This window comes from Podarcis cretensis, assembly GCF_951804945.1.
Source record: "Podarcis cretensis genome assembly, chromosome: 13".
NCBI classification, from domain to species: domain Eukaryota; kingdom Metazoa; phylum Chordata; class Lepidosauria; order Squamata; family Lacertidae; genus Podarcis; species Podarcis cretensis.
This window is the reverse complement of record NC_137182.1, coordinates 17,306,860-17,325,658: the sequence shown is the minus strand read 5'-3', so window position 1 is coordinate 17,325,658 and position 18,799 is coordinate 17,306,860. Positions and strand designations below refer to the sequence as shown.

At 45.2% G+C, this 18,799-nt stretch overlaps 1 long non-coding RNA gene across 1 annotated transcript; it reads right to left on the bottom strand.

The window, feature by feature from the left end:
• Nucleotides 1-18,554, bottom strand: LOC307201182. The gene is made up of 4 exons (XR_013832621.1): nt 18,440-18,554; nt 15,321-15,422; nt 2,928-3,156; nt 1-1,741 (listed from the first exon to the last, which is right to left on the bottom strand). It is a non-coding gene; the product is annotated as an uncharacterized lncRNA (long non-coding RNA).
• Between the last annotated feature and the right edge of the window lie 245 nt (nt 18,555-18,799).

Below are 18,799 nucleotides of genomic sequence, written 5' to 3'. Positions count from 1 at the left end.
ATTTCCTTAAGAATGGAGAGGTTTGATCTTGCAGTCCATGGGACTCTCAAGAGTCTCCTCCAGCACCATAATTCAAAAGCATCAATTCTTCGGTGATCAGCCTTCTTTATGGTCCAGCTCTCACTTCCACACATCACTACTGGGAAAACCATAGCTTTAACTATACGGACCTTTGTCGGCAAGGTGATGTCTTATGCATTCGTTATCTTTTAAGGGACAGGATGGTGTCACTGCCAGCTTCGCATCCACATCAGGGTTGCCGGCAGATCAACTCCTCAGCAACTTGATATGCATGTGTTTGAAAGTGAAACCTTTTATGGCAAGAAGATGAACATTCTGGCCAGTGTATCACACTACTCTTAGAAGGCAACCAAATACACAGCATGGATGCTTTTGGCTGCAGGGGGCAGGGGAACCGAACGATGGAAAAAGTGGATGGTGAACTTTGTGGAGGGGTGGGTAATAGACTTTTGAAAAGCCTGCTTTTGGAAAACAGTATCCCAGAAAAAGAACACGGGTAACGAACACTTCTAGAAGGAGGCCTGAATATATCACACAGAGGCCACTACTGACAGCTCAGGGTGGCTTGTTTAGGGGTGGAAATCCCGTACCGTTCAGCTGGAGGCGATGAAAGGCTCACATTATAACAGCTGTCCTGGACTGGGGCCACTTAATAACATTGAACAGCATCTGTTATGAAAGCCCTTTCATGAGTGCACGGCCTTTGGAACACTTCAAATTAAGCAAATACCTCCAGAGTTGTTTGCTGTTCACACTGACCCAACAACCACCTTTGGCAAGTCAAGTAAACCATGTTCAGCCATCAGAAAGCTTTGACTCGGATGCTATAGTTAATTTTTATTTCTTTTCTAGCATTTAACGCAGTTGGGAGTAACCAACAGTTTCCCCATCCAGGCACACCACGTTTTACAGAAATCAACCGGCACTGAAATCCAGCTACCCTACAAGGGCAGGAAAGCAATATAGATATATATACAATTATATTGCCCTTTCGTGTTCCCGGAAAGAGGGTGTTTGCTTTTTAAGTAAGGGTAAATTGGCTACTGGATGTTTTATTTAAAACTCCTTTCGCTGACTCCTTTTGCAGAGCTGCTTTATTATTAATTACTCTCCAGCATCCGAAAGTTCAAGGCTTTAAAAGCCACTGGGTGGACAGCTATAAAAACAGAAGCTCATCACACATGCCCCTCCGCCCAAGGATACTCAATCTGCACACTAGTTTTACTTATCTGATGGATAGGGGTTTTTTTAGAAGGCCGCATTCCAAGGGCTAACAGCAGATTTGAAATAATTTTTTGTTCCTCACCCCCTACAAGTTGTAGCTCATTGGAGTCAGGACTCCCTCTCTCCAGACTTTTGGAGAGATCCTTTCTTCGGGGCATCATGTACTGTCCCAAATAGAAATACCTCAAGGAGTTTGGTGGTCCAGCAGAGATTTGCTAGACTGCTCCGCTCATGTTTGGAATCTAATTTCCATGCATGCAACCAGGAAGGGAATGCCATCCACTGATGCTTTCAGTTCTTATATTTTTATCTGCCTCCATTCTTGTGCATTTCAACAGCTGTATGGCCAGTGGTGAGGGATGAAGAGAGTTGTAGACTAGCAACATTTGGAGGGCCACATGTTCCATATCTACCCCTGTGCTAGACTTTAGCAGGTGATAATGCCTATCTCATTGCCATGATAAGCATCACCTGATTATTCCTGTAGATCAAGCTGCTGTTAAATACACAAAAGACAGAGCAATTTTTCTTTTGGTCAGTAACCCTACTGGCTGGAAGCCCTACATTGGGATACCAATACCATATGAACCTACCTAGACCCTGCGGTCATCATCAGAGACCCTTCTTTGTGTGCCCCTGCCATGAGAGGCCCAAAAGATGGCAACACAAGAATGTGCCTTTTCTGCAGTTGCTCCCTCTCCCCAGGGAGACTTGTCGGGCACCTTCATTATACACCTTTAGGTGCCAGGCAAAAACCTTCTTTAACCAGACCTTTGGCTGAGTAACATCCATTTTAAATGTGCTTGTGGGAAGGAGGGGCGTTATTTTTTCTTTATTTCTTTATTTTGTATTTTGTGTTTCTATTTTGTATTTTTATGCGTTGAACTGCCCTGGGGTCTTCAAGATGAAGGGTGGCATACAAATTTGATAAATAAAATTATAAATAAATACATCAGAGGTGTGGAACCTCAATTCCATGGGCCTAGTGAGGCATGGCAGTTAGGCACACAGCCGTTTCCCCCCAAACTACACTCACCAGTCCCATTCCTGATGCCATATATGGGGTGGGCAGAGATGAATCTGACAGCAAACAGGGAGCCTTAAAGTACACTCCTGATTATTCCTTGGCAAGTGAAGCTTGCTGTCAGCACCATTCAGCTGATCAGTACTGACAGCAAACCTGCTGGGATCAAAAGCGGTGGAGTTCCTGTTGAGGCATCCTGTAGCATGGCCAATCCCTGCCCATAGCAGGCTTGTTGTCAGTACATAGAATTGTAGAGTTGGAAGGGACACTGCCGGTCATCTGATCCAACCTCTTGCAATACAGGAATCTCAACTAAACCACCCATGGCAGGTGGCCATCCAACCTCTGCTTAAAAACCTCCAATGTTTTACCGTAGCCGGCAATGCAAAATATCTTCCTCTGCAGGTATGGCTTGAGCTACAACCCCAAATGGAAAAAAACCAAAAAAAAACTTTGGGTTACCTAACGTCACCAGGGGATTGACACCCACCTGTCAAAATGGACTGCCATCTGGAAAAGGTTTCTCATATCCATCATTACCACCCAGGCCAATTGTTATTTTGCTTTCCTCCACACCACCTGATTTAGCTCACCACTGTTGGTTTATAGATCACGCAAAATCTCCCTCTGACTCTCTGCAAGCAGCACTGCCACCTACCTGATCTGGAGCATGCGAGAAAGCAGGGGATGGAGAGGGGGAGCAGAGTCTGGACTGGTGAAATTCCTGTAGGAGAAGCCCTGTTGAGTTGACTCAGAGGCCTGTCTAGTCCACCATTTGTTTCCCACAATGTCCAACCAAGATGCTTCCAAGAAGCTTACAACCAGGGATGCACAGTAGTCCTCTTTCTCTATTGCCCCTCTCCAACTAGTATTCAGTGGCATCCAGACTAAAAGCAGTGCAGAGGAAAAAAATTAGATACTCCATAAATTATAAGATTGCCTCTTAGCCTGAAGCTTCTGTCTTCCAACTGAGTCACTAGAGATGGTCAACGAACCACAAAGCTGTGCCTACCCAAGGATCAAGAAGCAAGGAGTCAAGGAATCAAACGCAGCAAGGCAGGGAACGTGTTGCTGTGGCAAAGAGCCGAAGGGAAATGCTGACCTTATATCACTTCCCAGCTCTTGCCACCAGGTGCTGTGAGTTACCAATCAGCCTCACCTGTGAGGCCGCGCCTTGCCTCTTCAGAACAAACTTAGGAAGGCCCCAGTCCTGCAGAGTCCTATTGGTCCCAGGGCCTGGGTCCTGCACGCACACCTGACACTAAGCAACATGACATTGTGCAGTAATAGGACCTAAGCAGTATATGACATTGTGTAGGATTCTTGGTTGCATTCCTCTAATTCATGTACAGCTTCCAGCTTTCAGTCTGAGAGCTCAACCACAGCATATTCTGTGACGTCACCAAAAATGGTAAGATGTAACTTGTTGTTGTTGTTGTTGTTGAGTTGTGTCTGATTCTTCGTGACCCCATGGACCAGAGCACGCCAGGCACTCCTGTCTTCCACTGCCTCCCACAGTTTGGTCAAACTCAGGTCAATAGCTTTGAGAACACTATCCAACCATCTCGTCCTCTGTCGTCCCCTTCTCCTTGTGCCCTCAATCTTTCCCAACATCAGGGTCTTTTCCAGGGAGTCTTCTCTTCTCATGAGGTGGCCAAAGTATTGGAGCCTCAGCTTCAGGATCTGTCCTTCCAGTGAGCACTCAGGGCTGATTTCCTTCAGAATGGATAGGTTTGATCATCTTGCAGTCCATGTAACATGTCTAAAAAAAATTGTGCATAAATATGTGTGCCCCCAAATCTGTACTATATAATATCTATTGGACAACTTAGACCTTCCTCAGAATTGTTAAATGCCATTCAGCATTTTCTGCTGGTTAAGTGCTATATAGTTCACTGAACAGAGTGAAATAACATTCAGGGGGAAAAGTGAAAAGCTTTCATTCTGCTGGCAATTATAACTAAGATAAATATTACTTTTTAAGAACTCTTCCCTAGAAACAGGGAGTGCTCCTTTGCTGGGCAATCCTGTTTAAAAAAAATAAAAATCAATGCAATATGTTTTCTCCTCCTCTATAAATAATTACAGATGCTCTAATGGATCTCATACCTTAGCTGTCAAGATGCTGATAGCAGGGCTATAGCCGACTTATTTACAGAGGGGGAGATGACAGAGCCAGTATTTTGCTGCAATCACTACTTGTATGCAGCTTTGCTCTTTCAAAGTGCTCTCCGAACATCTTAAGCCTAGTCTGGATCCCTATTCCTTGTTTAATAAATTCCCAGGGAAAGTGAAGTTCTCTGTGAGCGATTCATTAACCAAAACGCAACACGAAGGCAACCTTTCTATAGCATCCTTCAGTTTGCATGCCATTCTAAACCCAATATTGAAGGGTTTTGTAGACTTTAGTGGGAAGTGTTGTGTGTGAAAGAGGATGGGAGCAGGATAGGAAAGTCAGGAAAATTCACAGTAGTCTGCATATATGCCAGGGCTCTCCCCCCCCCCAGTTCCAGCACCTCTCAGGTGGGCACCATTGCCATTCTAAGAGAAAGAGGAAGGTGTTTGTGGTGAGTTCCGGCACCTCTTTTTCTATCAAAATAGCACTGGTATATGCTATACCTTTAAAGTATAGTCAAAGCACATTCTTTCTCTCAAAGAATTCTGGACATTGTACTTTACCTCACACAGCAGGCCCAGCTCACCCATGAGGTAAGGTGAGGTGATCGCCTCAGGAGGCAGCAGTCCCCAATGTTGATCTTTCTCTCTCCCCCACCCCTTGTTCCTGATGTAGATCTTCCTTTGCTGGTAGGGAGAAGGATGCTATTTTGGGATTTGCCTCAGGGGCTGGCCTTGCCTCTTCAACAAACTACAGTACTCAAAATTCTTTGAGGGAAAGAATGTGTGTATGGAGCCTGTAAGTCGCCATCTGGAGTCCCATATCAGATTTGGCTACCTCGATCCCAATCAAGAAGTTATGAAAGATCTGATTTGCTCAAAAGGACATGATGGAAGATGTCTCAGGGATCTAGGACAGTTGTCCCAGAACATGGGAGGCTTTCAGGACTGGGAAGCAGAGCATGAATAGCAAACCTGGAACTAAAGTACAGTAACTGGAAGGGGAAGTTTTTAACGTGGAAGGAAAGAGCAGCAATCCAGTCACAGGGCCCCTTCAGACTGCCCCCCCCCCATGTGATTAATTTACACTGGACCATCCTCAGGCCATTCCACTCTATTAGTTGTCCTGCAGTGCTTCCCCAGTGTTATTGCATTATTCCACTCTTCCACTATAGCACAACAAAAGTGGGACACAGAACGAACCAGAACGTTTGTGTCTAAAATATTGCAGGATTTCAGGCAGGCGGTTACGGGGGACGCGTTGATCCAAAACAAAGCAGTACGCCCAGTCCGAAACTTTTGCCGACACAAACAGAGCTCATAGCAGAACTGTGCATAACCACCCCAATACTGTGAGCACAAATAATAATGAATGGGCAATATAAAGGAGTATAGTAAAGAGCCAGTAAAGGCTCAGGACTGCAATACCTCAAGGACTGCCTCTTTCCATATGAACCTGCCTGGACCCTGAGATCATCTTCTGAGGCCCTCCTTTGTGTGCCTCCTCCTCGAGAGGTCCAGAGGGTGGCAACACGAGAACAGGCCTTCCCCGCAGTGGCTCCCCGCCTGTGGAATGCTCTCCCCAGGGAAGTTTGCCTGGCACCTTCATTTAGGTGCTAGGCAAAAACGTTCCTTTTTAACCAGGCCTTTGATTAATTTGTTTGATATCCTGTACCCTTTTAAAATGTGGCTTTGGTGGGGAGGGGGGAGGTTAGTGGGCTATTGCTTTTATTCTGATTATATATGTTGTGATCTTTTCTGTGAACTGCCCTGTGACCTCCAGGTATAGGGCGGTATATAAACTCAATAAATATAATAAATAAGAAGAAGAGGAAGAGGAAGAGGAAGAGGAAGAGGAAGAGGAAGAAGAAGAAGAAGAAGAAGAAGAAGAAGAAGAAGAAGAAGAAGAAGAAGTTGTTGTTGTTACTTGGGCCTATGGTTTCCCACAGTGGAATAATGGTTCAGAGCAGAGCTCCAATAGGAAGGCTGGAATTCAAGTCTCCCTGCAGGTGGTAACTCCTGGGAAGAACTGAGCTCCGTATTGGGCAGCAACACAGAAGCTGCACTGGGTGACTGTAGAGGTAACGCTCCGCTTTGCGAAGGCAAACCTTGCACCAGACATGCAACAGTATGTCAAGGAGCGTTGCGCCTGCTTTCCCTGACCTTTTGCCTTCTTGGCTAGAAAACAGGGTTTCCCGTTAGACATATCGCTTGGCTGGAGCATGACCAGGAATGTGGACGTAATCAAGTATCGGGGGGAACATCTGAGGGAAACACCTGTTGACATGTGTATTTGCTAATGCTGGAAATGTGCTTAGATGGAAATCTGTTAAGTTCCGGGTGGTTTCACTACTCTTTCCAATTGTTGACTTCTACTAATAAAAGGAGCCTCAGCAGAGCTAGCCAGCAGCTTGCTTGCAGCATGCTTGCCAGCGTGCTTCCGCACAGCTCACCTGCATCCTACCTCCTGTCGTCTCCGTTATTCCTACAGGTGACAGTCTGGGGGTAGGCACTCTCTCGTCCCTCCCTGTGATTCTGCGAAATGATCTGAAGGCTCCAGGAGAAAGAACCACCACTCTGTAGTAATAAGCATCGAGCAGGAATGTTTCTTGCCTCTCATAAAGGTGAAGGGGCTCATCCAATGAGACTGCTTGGCAGCGAGTTCAGCTCAGTCAGGAGAAAGTTCTTCACGTAAACCATAAACGTATGGCCGTGAGTCAGCCTACGTTGCTTTAAACACTCATGCACCCGACAACAAGTGTCTTATTAATACAACTGCCTGTAATAGCTAGCCATACTCAATGGCAGTCAGTTTTCTAAACAGCAGGGCAAGGTCATGGTGGCTGAGTACGGTTACCTGGAGATATGGGAGGGAATGTGTCAGAAGAAAATGGAGGTGCAGGCAAGGTGAGAGGAGTGCGATTCAGGAGCAACTTTCCAGGGAAAGGTGGAACAATAGAAAAGTGGCTTGGTGGATTGAATAGGGGTACTGCTCCGAGTACAGGGGATGGTATATAAGCAGATGTGTGTGGGAGGAAGGCCGAGAACATGAATGCAAAGACTTAGAAGAGAGAATAAAGGCAGTGATGTAGCTTGAGGGCAATTAACTGGTAGAGGTCCCTTTCTACTTTGGGAGAAAACAGAAGCATGCTGCAAAGGCATGCTTTGGGATCATGTGCTTGCAATGGCCTCTTTCTCCTTGAAGATAGGAAGGGGATATGTATGAGCCCAGCTTTTACATTATCATTTCTTATTGAATGTATTAGTCACTTTTTCACAAAAAGGGACCCAAAAGCAATACACAAAGTAATGACCACCAAGTATAAAAAACCAGAGTAGAATAAAAACAGAGAAAGCAGATCTATAATGTATTTAAGAAGGGCTTTTTTCCCCAGCCACAACTCAATGGAACTCCGTTCTAGCACCTGTCAGATGGGTGCTGTAATGGGAATTGGGGTTGCTTGTGCGTAAGTGGCCGCTGTTCTAGGCAACGTTGTCTGGCTAAACCTTTCCCTGGCTGGACAGCCCTTACTCCGTGGGCTGTGTCAGTTGCTGGCAGAATCCGTCAGTGGGCGTTTCCTGAACTTCTTCCAGCATAAAAGCTCTTTGACACCAAGTCTCCGCCTAGCCTCCCTGCGCGGAAGTTTTCTGCACAGAGTGGGCATGGCCAGCGGAGGTCCTGTGCTCTCCCCGCTGGTCTCTGTGGAAGAGTCTTGGAGCCCTCTCTCCGAAGTCCTTCCAGGCTCCCCTTTCTTCCTGGTGTCACGCTGATTTCCTTCCTCAGAGGAAGTGTTCCCTCTCTCCCTGCTGGGCCCTTCTCCTGCATCGCTGGGGCGCCTTACCTCCACTCCTGGCTCCGATGGCAGTTCCCTGACAGGTGCCATTGCCATTCTAAGAGAACAAGGGAGGCATTTGTGGTGAGTTCCGGCACCTCTTTTTCTAGAAAAATAACACTGGACCACATCCCACTAAAAATATGAGGGTGGGGGAGGCCACAAGTGCACCTAATAGCCTCCAGATAAAGAGTCAAAAGCTTGGGTAAATAGAAATGTTTTTGCCTCATGTCTGAAAACCAATAAAGATGCTGGCATGCCTTTCTGGCACAAGCATGTACTGAACAAACACTGTTCTTGTGTTACCACCCTCTGCGCCTCTCTCAGAGGGGGCACACATAGAAAAGGAGCTCAGATTATGAATGCAGAGTCAAGGTTGGTTCATATGGAAGAGGTTATTAGCATCCTGAGCCCACAGAAGGCTTCATAGGTCAAAGTCAGCACTTTGGATTAGGCCTGAAAACTAGCTGGTAGCTAGTTTAATCGTGCCAGAAAATATTTTCTATGCTTGGTCAACAATATGGCCTTTGAATTCTGCATCAGCTACATGTTCCGAACTGTCTTCAACGGCAGCCCCACATAGAACACATGGCAGCAATCTAGCACAGGCGTTGTCAGAGTGAAAACAACAAAAGTTAGAAATATGAGTTTGCAATATGGTTAGAGGGTTTTGTTTGTTTGTTTTTTTAATTGCCAAATGGGAAGTTTTATTATAGCCATAAAGATCTAGACTTAGGCAAAGAGGTTGCCTTAAACTGAGGTGCTAGGGAACCAGGCAAAATGCAGTGGAGGTTTAAGCACATTGAGGGGAAATGCTCAAATGCAAATGACTAGGGGTTTGGATTAACAAAAAAGCTCAGAGACAGATTAGGGAAATGAGAAAGACAGAAATAGGAAAGAGGTGCTAATAATTACCAGTCCAGAAGAAGGGAGAGTAAAAACAAGCAGTTTCCTGAGTTTCAACGTGACCCATGTAGCTGAGTCTTGGAGGTTATGAGAGCAAAGGCAAGGCATGAAATATGTGGGTGTCTGATAACAAGATGCTTGCATTTTTTAACATGCATGAACATTCAGGAAAGGGACTCCCATCTTCAAGTGATGATTGGGTGGCAGAATATAGGGCAGCCTTCACTGGTCACTTCAGCTAAGTCCAATCACCCCTGAGTTCTGCGGAAAGTTCAAAAACAGATACAAGCTCCCTTTTTGGGTAACCCAGACTTGTGCTTTCCACATGAAGTTTCAACCAAAGAATAACAAGCACGGATGAGAAGTAGGGAATGGAGGCAAGGGTATGGATCTAGATAAGCGGCAGAAGAGTTTGGCTCCTGCAGACATCAACAAGGTCGGAGCAGTGTGGAGTAGACTTCTGGAGGATTCCAGAACAGCTTAAAGAAGTGGAACAGTCCTCCAAGTGGAAAACTGAACAAAACAGAACTGAGAGCGCAGTTGTAGAAAGCAAGCTTCCTGAACTTAACCAGGCTTTTGCACTTAAGTTATCCCTTCTTGCTGTGCATATGCATTATTGTGGGGAAAAATTTGGCAGGAACCACTAGGGCTTCCCATGGAACAATACTTCGCTGCGACCAGTGTCGCTTTCTCCGATTCCCTCGCAAATACAGCCACACATTTTTCAAAGCAAAACCGAAATAAGCGCTTAGTTAGAACCATAGAATTATAGAGTTGGAAGAAACTCGGGATCATTTAGTTCAACCCCCTGCAATGTACGAATCTCAACTGTAACAGATGACCATCCAACCTCTACTTAAAAACTTTCAACGAAGGAGAGTCCACTACCTTCCAAGGGAGTCTGTTCCACTGTCAAACAGCTCTTACAGCCAGAAAGTTCTTCCTGATGTTTAGTTGGAATCTCCTTTCTTGTAACTTGGTCCATCGGTTCAGGTCCTACCCACTGGAGCAGGAGAAAACAAGCTTGCTCTATGTCCTGGGACATATACAGAGTTCCAGTTGAACTGAACTGTTAGCACCAGTCCTCAGCAGCCGAGCACCACTTCCTGAATTTCAGAGTCAGAAGACATGGCAATCAATTACATACCTCCTGTAGAAAGAGCACTGCAAGAATAATTAACGGACAAAGATGCAAAATGGGGTAAAATGGTAGGGCTCAGGAGTTTACTCGCAAAGACATTTGTAGGTAGGTAGGTTAAACCACAGAGCCTAGGACTTGCCAATCAGAAGGACGGCAGTTTGAATCCCCGCGATGGGGTGAGCTCCCATTGCTGGGTCCCTGCTCCTGCCAACCTAGCATTTTGAAAGCAATCAAAGTGCAAGTAGATAAATAGGTACCACTCCGGCAGGAAGGTAAATGGCATTCCGTGTGCTGCTCTGGTTATGGTCAGGGGTCCCTTTACCTTTTTACCTAGGTACAGACAGTGTCTAATCATTTCAGTCCTGCTTCAAACAGCAGCTGGGACACCTGCTTTGAAAGATCTATTTGTGAATGAGCGCCCAACCTGCCATTTCAAATGCCAAGAGTACAAAAAGCAGGATCGTGTCCCTATTTTTTTTTTTTAAATTAAAAAATCATGATATTTAACTTTGCCATATTCCCAAATTAATCACACACAGTGGTTGATGAAGACAGCTAAAAACCAATTACAAAGACTGACCCAGAATTCAAGCTTTATTTAGAAGCTGAATAACTGTTGATACGGATTTAGATCTTGATAATGGCAAAAGAATTAAGGGCATACTTTAAGGCAATGGGTAATGCCTCTTCAGCCATGCCACTTGTAATAATCAGAACTCTAATTTTGCCTCTGGATTGCTTCACAAGTGATTAAAAAAAAAACACCTGTACACCTAAAAATGTTACTTTTAAAATACTTTATAACTGTTTCTATAGAAAGATAGGCATATATATATATATATATATATATATATATGTATGCATTTTGTGTGTCTGTGTGAAAATGAAGGGGAAAACATATTTATAAATACAGATATTTTATAAGCATTAACTTAGAAAGAAGATAAACATGTATTTGTCAAGCGCTGTTGTCTGAAACTGCAAACAGAGTAAGTGCCATTTTCATTTTGGCGATGTGTTTTTGTTAATAATAATAAAAAAGTTTGTATCCAAATTTGTTTCCCTTGTTTTTCCTTGCCAGTTTTCCATACTGTTCTATGTTTGAAATGTATCCATTAATTACAAGTATTTTTTTGTTGGAAAAAAGTGAAAACGTTAAGTGCACATGTGATAAATATTTCCTTGCAGACACATGGCTAGGACTGGCCTGCCGAATGTACCCCTGGTAGTAAACATATGTATGCCACAGCATAATGTAAGAGTTAGTTCTTACACTCTTTTTCTCCAAACAGTATATTCAGGATGCCTTCATCTTATTAGATGTGTCAGTCCCAATGTCCAATAAAGCATGTGTCCAACACATACAGGCTTAAATACTAGCTTAGCAACAGTAGCTCGTGCCACCTGGCACACACGTAATTATTTGCAGCTGTTAATTTTATTGTTTAAGGAAATCCCTGCCAAGATAAGGCTGTTAGGCTGTGTGTGTGGCTTTCCTAAATTAGGTTCCAGTTTGGTGTGTAGATTAAGAGAAGGTTATGGGACACCAGTTGGAAAAGTAGCAGCATGAACAAAAGCAGAACTCGGTGCTAAAGATCCCAAATCCCACCAAAATGGTGCCATTCGTTCTTCCAGAAGACAGCTTTCTCCAGAAACTGTCCTGCTTTGACACACTGCATCAGCATGCTGGAGACTCACAAGTGAGGAAATAGGCACATATATCATTATGAAAGGGATGGAGGCAGCCTTGCTATTTCGTAAATAGACCCGCGTCTGTTCCAGGGAAAGCTTTTAAGAGAGAGAGAGAGGAAAATGATGCAGTTTTTCATTGTGGTGGAATGGAGAAGACCCAACTATGGAAGGCATCTGGTGCCTGTGACATCAGTTTTGCAGTTTTAAAAATGTCTTCTATAAAGGGGGAGGGGAGAAGACTAATGCATGAGAGAAAGTGCAAGACTGAGAGCTGAACAGTGTAAAATTCCCAGACATGTACACAATGCACTTCCTGATGTCCACAATGGAGCAATGATAATTTATATTGCATTTTTAGTCTATTAATCACATCAAATATTGCAAAGAAGTACATTAAGTGAATACACATTGGATATGGATGACATGTTGTGAACAATGTACAAAACATCCACACTCTGTGTGCATAAAAAGCACTTGAAAATTCTGTGCACACACAGCCTAAGTCTGTCATACAGCTTAGGTAGTCGAGACCCATCCCACTGGTTCAAAACCTGCCCTAACTTCTCTTCCTATATTATGTCCGACTTCACCCTAGTAGGTCAGTTGTGCCAACTCCCACATCAATTGTGGATACACCATTAGCATGGGAGGAAAAAGCAATAGTCACATAAACCCACCCACACCTGCTGCAAGTCCCCATTATGTCAAAGAGCAGGCCAGCAGTAAATCACACTGAGCAAGTTGGAGTTAACTCTTCATAAGCAAAACTAGGATCTGCACCGGACTCTCAGGCCTAATGAGCACAGCAACTCTCCTCTGGCAGGTCTTGCCCCCATGAAGCAGTTGTGGAGATTCCCCACAGCTGCCTAAGTCCCCTCCTCTCCAGGGTTTCCCCCCAATTCTTTGGAGACTGTGCCTGCATGAAGCTAATTTCTCCTCCACCCTCTTCATGCCTCTCCTGGTACTGGAAGAGCAACCGAGAGAGAGCTTGTTGCGGCAGCAGAAGGAGACACCCCTGACTCTTCAACAGCCTGACTCCCCTCTGCCTCTTGAAGTCCTTCCTCTCCAGCTTCAGCTTCTGCCTCTGAGTATAGACTTCTCTCTGCCACAGGAAAAGTTAGCACATATAGTGGTACCTCGGGTTACATATGCTTCAGGTTACATACGCTTCAGGTTACAGACTCCGCTAACCCAGAAATAGTACCTCGGCTTAAGAACTTTGCTTCAGGATGAGAACAGAAATCGTGCTCCGGCGGCATGGTGGCAGCAGGAGGCCCCATTAGCTAAAGAGGTGCTTCAGGTTAAGAACAGTTTCAGGTTAAGAACAGACCTCCGGAATGAATTAAGTACTTAACCTGAGGTACCACTGTAGTTTCTGCGCCTTGAGCCTCCAGACTCAAGTGCCTAACACCAAACTGCATTCCTACAAGTGGTCTGCCACTCCTATGGAGCGCTGCATGTTTCATCGCTGTAGATTTCAGCACATTTTCACACCATTCCTCTGCCATAGCTGAAGTTGTAGCCTCGTAAGACCAAAGCACTATTGCCCATTTGGAGGTTGGACAACAAAAATTTAATGGGGCTGAGGGACAGCTTAACGGTTGGTCAAAGTGTCCGGATAAGCACATCCTTTTGTTAGGTAAACTACAGGTGTTACGTTGCCATGGTAACTGGATGTTTAGACAGTTGCTTCTCAAATAGAGGGCCATTTGGGGGAATGTTCTGTGTAGAAAGGGAAAAAACAACAACTATTCACAGAAGAGGCCACACCTTCCCCACGCCCATCTAAGGATGAAGAAATCCTGGTGTCTGCTGTTTGAAGAAAAGTGATGCAGTTTGTGATTAGATATGGAGATAGGCACAGGGAAAGCGACTGAGCTAGAGCTCTGTAAGTGTCTTCAGGTACTAGCTGTCTCCCCGGAGATCTGATGCAGGAGCAATGGACTTTGGCTGTCTTTTTGGAGTATTTAAAGCTTTGTGTCCACCCACTGCTATTTTTCTAGAAAAAGAGGTGCCAGAACTCTCCATAAACACCTCCCTCGTTCTCTTAGAATGGCAATGGTGCCCACCTGAGAGGTGCTGGAACTGAGTTCTGGCAAGTTCCAGCTGGGGGAAAAAGACCCAAGTCCACTTATGTTCAAACTGTGTGTTTGCCAATAAATTGATTACTACAAAACACTGAAAAGCCTCCACTTGCTGTTTTTGAAAGGAAACCAAACACGGGGTAGGCAAGCACCATAGGAGCCAACTCCCCAATAAAATATTTGAGATGGCCGCCCCCCAAAGTTGGTGGGTGTTGCCATTCAAATGGTTTGCTTGTGCCACGACTTGTGATGGATTATTCAGGGTAGGGCTTACCTGCCCCCCCCCCCCCCGCTATACAGTGGTACCTCGGGTTACGTACTTAATTCGTTCCGGAGGTCCATTCTTAACCTGAAACTGTTCTTAACCTGAAGCACCACTTTAGCTAATGGGGCCTCCCGCTGCTGCCGTGCTGCCGGAGCACAATTTCTGTTCTCATCCTGAAGCAAAGTTCTTAACCTGAGGTACTATTTCTGGGTTAGTGGAGTCTGTAACCTGAAGCATATGTAGCCTGAAGCGTATGTAACCTGAGGTACCACTGTTTTTGATTCAAGTTGGCACCCCCCTGGCAAGGCCTGCCATTGCTCAGAAAACAATGGCGAGTCCAACAGTTTTAACTTCTTGATTACTCAAACACACACACACACACACAAACCCCACACCTTGTGAAGCAGCTATTATACCTGCTTGTCAATAGTCCCTGGAGATTTGGTATATAGCTAAAAATGCAGCCCTGTGCCTTTGAGAGCAGCCTGACACATACAAATGAAGCCAATAAATGTTTTTCCCATCACTTTCCCACCGTGCTGCCAGAAAAAAAGCTTAGCTGTGTCTTTTTCTCTTCCCAATGAAATCTCCCACCAGGCAGCGATCCATTCCTTTTGGTCTCTCTTCCCTCTAGCGCTGGGTGCCTGGACATTGCCAAGGAGCTAAAGTCAGCTGCTCTCGCTGCCACTAAGCCTCTAAGCTCATTGAGTCATATGCTTCAGTGAAAGTGAACGTTGTCAGGGACTTAATGACCTTTGCAATTTCCGTGGAGATCGGAAAGCAATATAAACTCATCACGACCAGATTAACCAGAGGGGAAGCTGGGGACACCTGCGTGTTCAAGGCAGCAGGTAAGGGAGACAGCAGCACCCCCCCCAATCGCGTTTAGCGGACTCAATAAGCGCCACCAAACAGCTTGTCTGTAGCAGTGCCGTAATCACAGCTCTGAAGCAGATGCATTGGTAACTATTGTGCAAAGGGGCAGTCGATCGATACCTGGATGAGAAAAACTCACTTCAGTATGCCACACGGCGTCTGGCGTAAAGGACTGTGGGAACTTCATCTTTCATTCGAGATGGTGATGGTTAAGAGATCAGTCATAAACTGGGCCGTTACCCTGTTAGAGGCAATGGTTAGTCAATTAATTGTACATAGAACTTCATTATATTACCCGGTTAAATCTCCATACATGAATCACAGTTTTGAAGGGGTAAAATGATTCTTTTACCATCTTTCTTCTTTGGCTTTTTTTTGGGGGGGGGTGTTTTATATTCTTTATTGAAAAATAAAAAAGTACTTTACAAGTCCACAGAGCAAGATAGGTACATCTCTTACCAAACTCTCCAACCTTTCTCTGATGAAAATAGGGATGGCCTATTGAGGAAAAGGGACACGGGTGGCACTGTGGGTTAAACCACAGAGCCTAGGCTTGCCAATCAGAAGGGGATTTGGCGTCGTGGGGATTCGGCGGTTCGAATCCCCTCGATGGGGTGAGCTCCCGTTGCTCGGTCCCTGCTCCGGCCAACCTAGCAGTTCGAAAGCACGTCAAAGTGCAAGTAGATAAATAGGTACCGCTCCGGCAGGAAGGTAAACGGCGTTTCCGTGCGCTGCTCTGGTTCGCCAGAAGCTGCATAGTCATGCTGGCCACTGTATGCCGGCACCCTCGGCCAATAAAGCGAGATGAGTGCCACAACCCCAGAGTCGGTCACGACTGGAACTAATGGTCAGGGGTCCCTTTACTTTTACCTTTATTGAGGAAAAGCAGGACATTACAGTATCAAACCAGAAAACGGGACAACTTATATAAATCTGGGACTGTCCCTGGAAAATAGGGACCCTTGGTGGGTCTGCACTCACATTCTTTCTCCTGGGTTAAGTGTTTTTACCTGGAAAACGCCGCTTGGAGTTAGAGCTTTCCGAGAAAGTCACCTAATGGCTGCTATCTACTAAGGGCATTTTGCTTTAGCGGTTCAGCAATGGAGATACATATATTTTCCCCTGAATACTGAATGGCTGTGTGATTTTAATTATGTTCCTTCTTTACCCAACAGAGTTCCACAGATGGTGGAAGCCACCGAGATCTTGTCTTTCTGACATTATATTTGCAACCACCTAAGACACACTCATCAGCTGACCACAGGAAGCTTCTACTGATGGTTCTGAGGGGAAGAGTTGAACTTGGAGGCTGTTGTTGCTATGGGCATCAAGGCTCTGAATGAGCAAACCTTCAAATCCACAATTACTCACCCACACGTTGGAGACAAACCAATTGCTTCCGCTAACCCTGTGGTTTGTGTGGGTGTTTGTTTTCATGAAAGCGCAAGTCGTCTAGCTGCTTTTGCCATCCCCGAAGCACAGTTTCCCAAGGCAGGTGATTTGTAAGGCAGCTACTTACACTAGCGTAGGATTTGATATAGATGCCTAGTATATACTAGGATTGTTTATCTATACACTGATCAATGTACATGATCCACTGTCGAGTAACACAAAAGAAAGACACCTGGGGAACTTCCAACTTAAGCTTTGATGGAAGCAGAAGTAAGGTAAAGGTAAAGGTACCCCTGCCCGTACGGGCCAGTCTTGACAGACTCTGGGGTTGTGCGCCCATCTCACTTAAGAGGCCAGGGGCCAGCGCTGTCCGGAGACACTTCCGGGTCACGTGGCCAGCGTGACATCGCTGCTCTGGCGAGCCAGAGCCGCACACGGAAATGCCGTTTACCTTCCCGCTGGTAAGCGGTCCCTATTTATCTACTTGCACCCGGAGGTGCTTTCGAACTGCTAGGTTGGCAGGCGCTGGGACCGAGCAGCGGGAGCGCACCCCGCCGCAGGGATTCGAACCGCCGACCTTTCGATCGGCAAGCCCTAGGCGCTGAGGCTTTAACCCACAGCGCCACCTGCAGAAGTAGGAAGAGGCAAAACTGACACAGGATAAGTGTGACCAAATGCAGTTTGTGCATACTTAGGCCTTGTTGTTGGGGATGTGTTAAGTAGCTATACACCAAAGCCAGCTTTTCATTGAGGCGGGAAATACTTGTTCAGGCTGTGCCATTTCACACTGGGTTGTAGCTTGTGCAGCTGAACCCTCCTCCATACCAAAAATAATAAAAATCTTCTGAACCAAAGAATTACAAGGGCTACTGGCCTGATCATATTTGGTTAGTGTTATGTACTGAGTTGAATAGGATCCAAACTGCAGCAGTCTGATTGGTCCTAGAACAATAGGATCCAGAATGCAGCAGTCTGATTGGTCCTAGAACAATGCAGCAGTATGATTGGTTGGCAGGAGCCACCCAATCCAGCTCCAGATAGAAGTGAATCCACAACCTGATTGGCCTACAGGAGAATTCTGGAATTAGCCAATCACGTGCAGCCCATTGTGTAAATAATGTATATAAAGCAGATACTTTGAGGGGACTTTCATTCCCTCCTTACCACTATGAGCTGAATAAAGAGCATGAAATCCACTCTTGACTCTATTTCAGTTAGAAAGCTCAGTAGAGTTCATGGAGAATGAAAATAAAATAAAGGCATGACACAGCCGAGAGTTAAGGATTTGCGCACTTTGACCCTAAGCAGATTTCTTAGTCAGGATAACCGCAAAATTAAAAATGTGTAGTAATGAGGAGAGGCTCACATTCCAGCACCTGACAAACCTAGTGATTCTGCCTAGTGTTATTTTTCTGGGAAAAGAGGTGCCAGAACTCACTATGAACACCTCCCTGGTTCTCTTAGAATAGCAATGGCGCCCACCTGAGAGGTTCCGGCATGTTCTGGATGAAAAAAAGGCCTGATTACACCACAACCAGTTCACCAAAAGCTGACACTCCTGTGAGACTAAATAGTCTATGAGGCCACCATCACTTAGAAACCGATGTGTAATGCCGTCTTACACATCTCAGATAAGCACAAAGACTTTCACATGTTTGACGCTTGTCTTATTACAATGCCCCTCAGTTTTCCTGAGCTGTTTGGTACAGGCTGATTTATTTATTTTTAATGAAAGTCATGGGGACACAATGCATGTGGCAGTCACCTTCAAACTAGTCTCAGGGCCTTTGCTAGGTAATGGATGGCCCTGGGGGAAATTTTGACAAAAGCAGACAATCACTTTCTCTTTCCTTGAGGCAAACATACCAGGGAAAGCAAGGCCAGAGATGTGCCATTAGTATTCAGGAAAGCTTCTAGAAGGTGACAAGAGCAGTTAAAAAACACACAAAAAACCAACCTTCCAAAACACAACCAAGGGCCTCAAAAAAATATGTGATCTTCCCTAAATAGCACAACTGATGCAACCAATACGGGACGAGAAAACTGCCGTTTCAGCCCACGTCAGAGAAAACAAAACCTCTGCCTAGATGGTTATAAACATACCTGTTATTTTATACGAGATAAAATGCAAACACTATGTTGGAGAGGTTGTAATGATAAAGGTACATGCCCGATGACAAATATATTCTTGAAAAGAAAAAATGACACCTACCTCTTAGCTCTCTT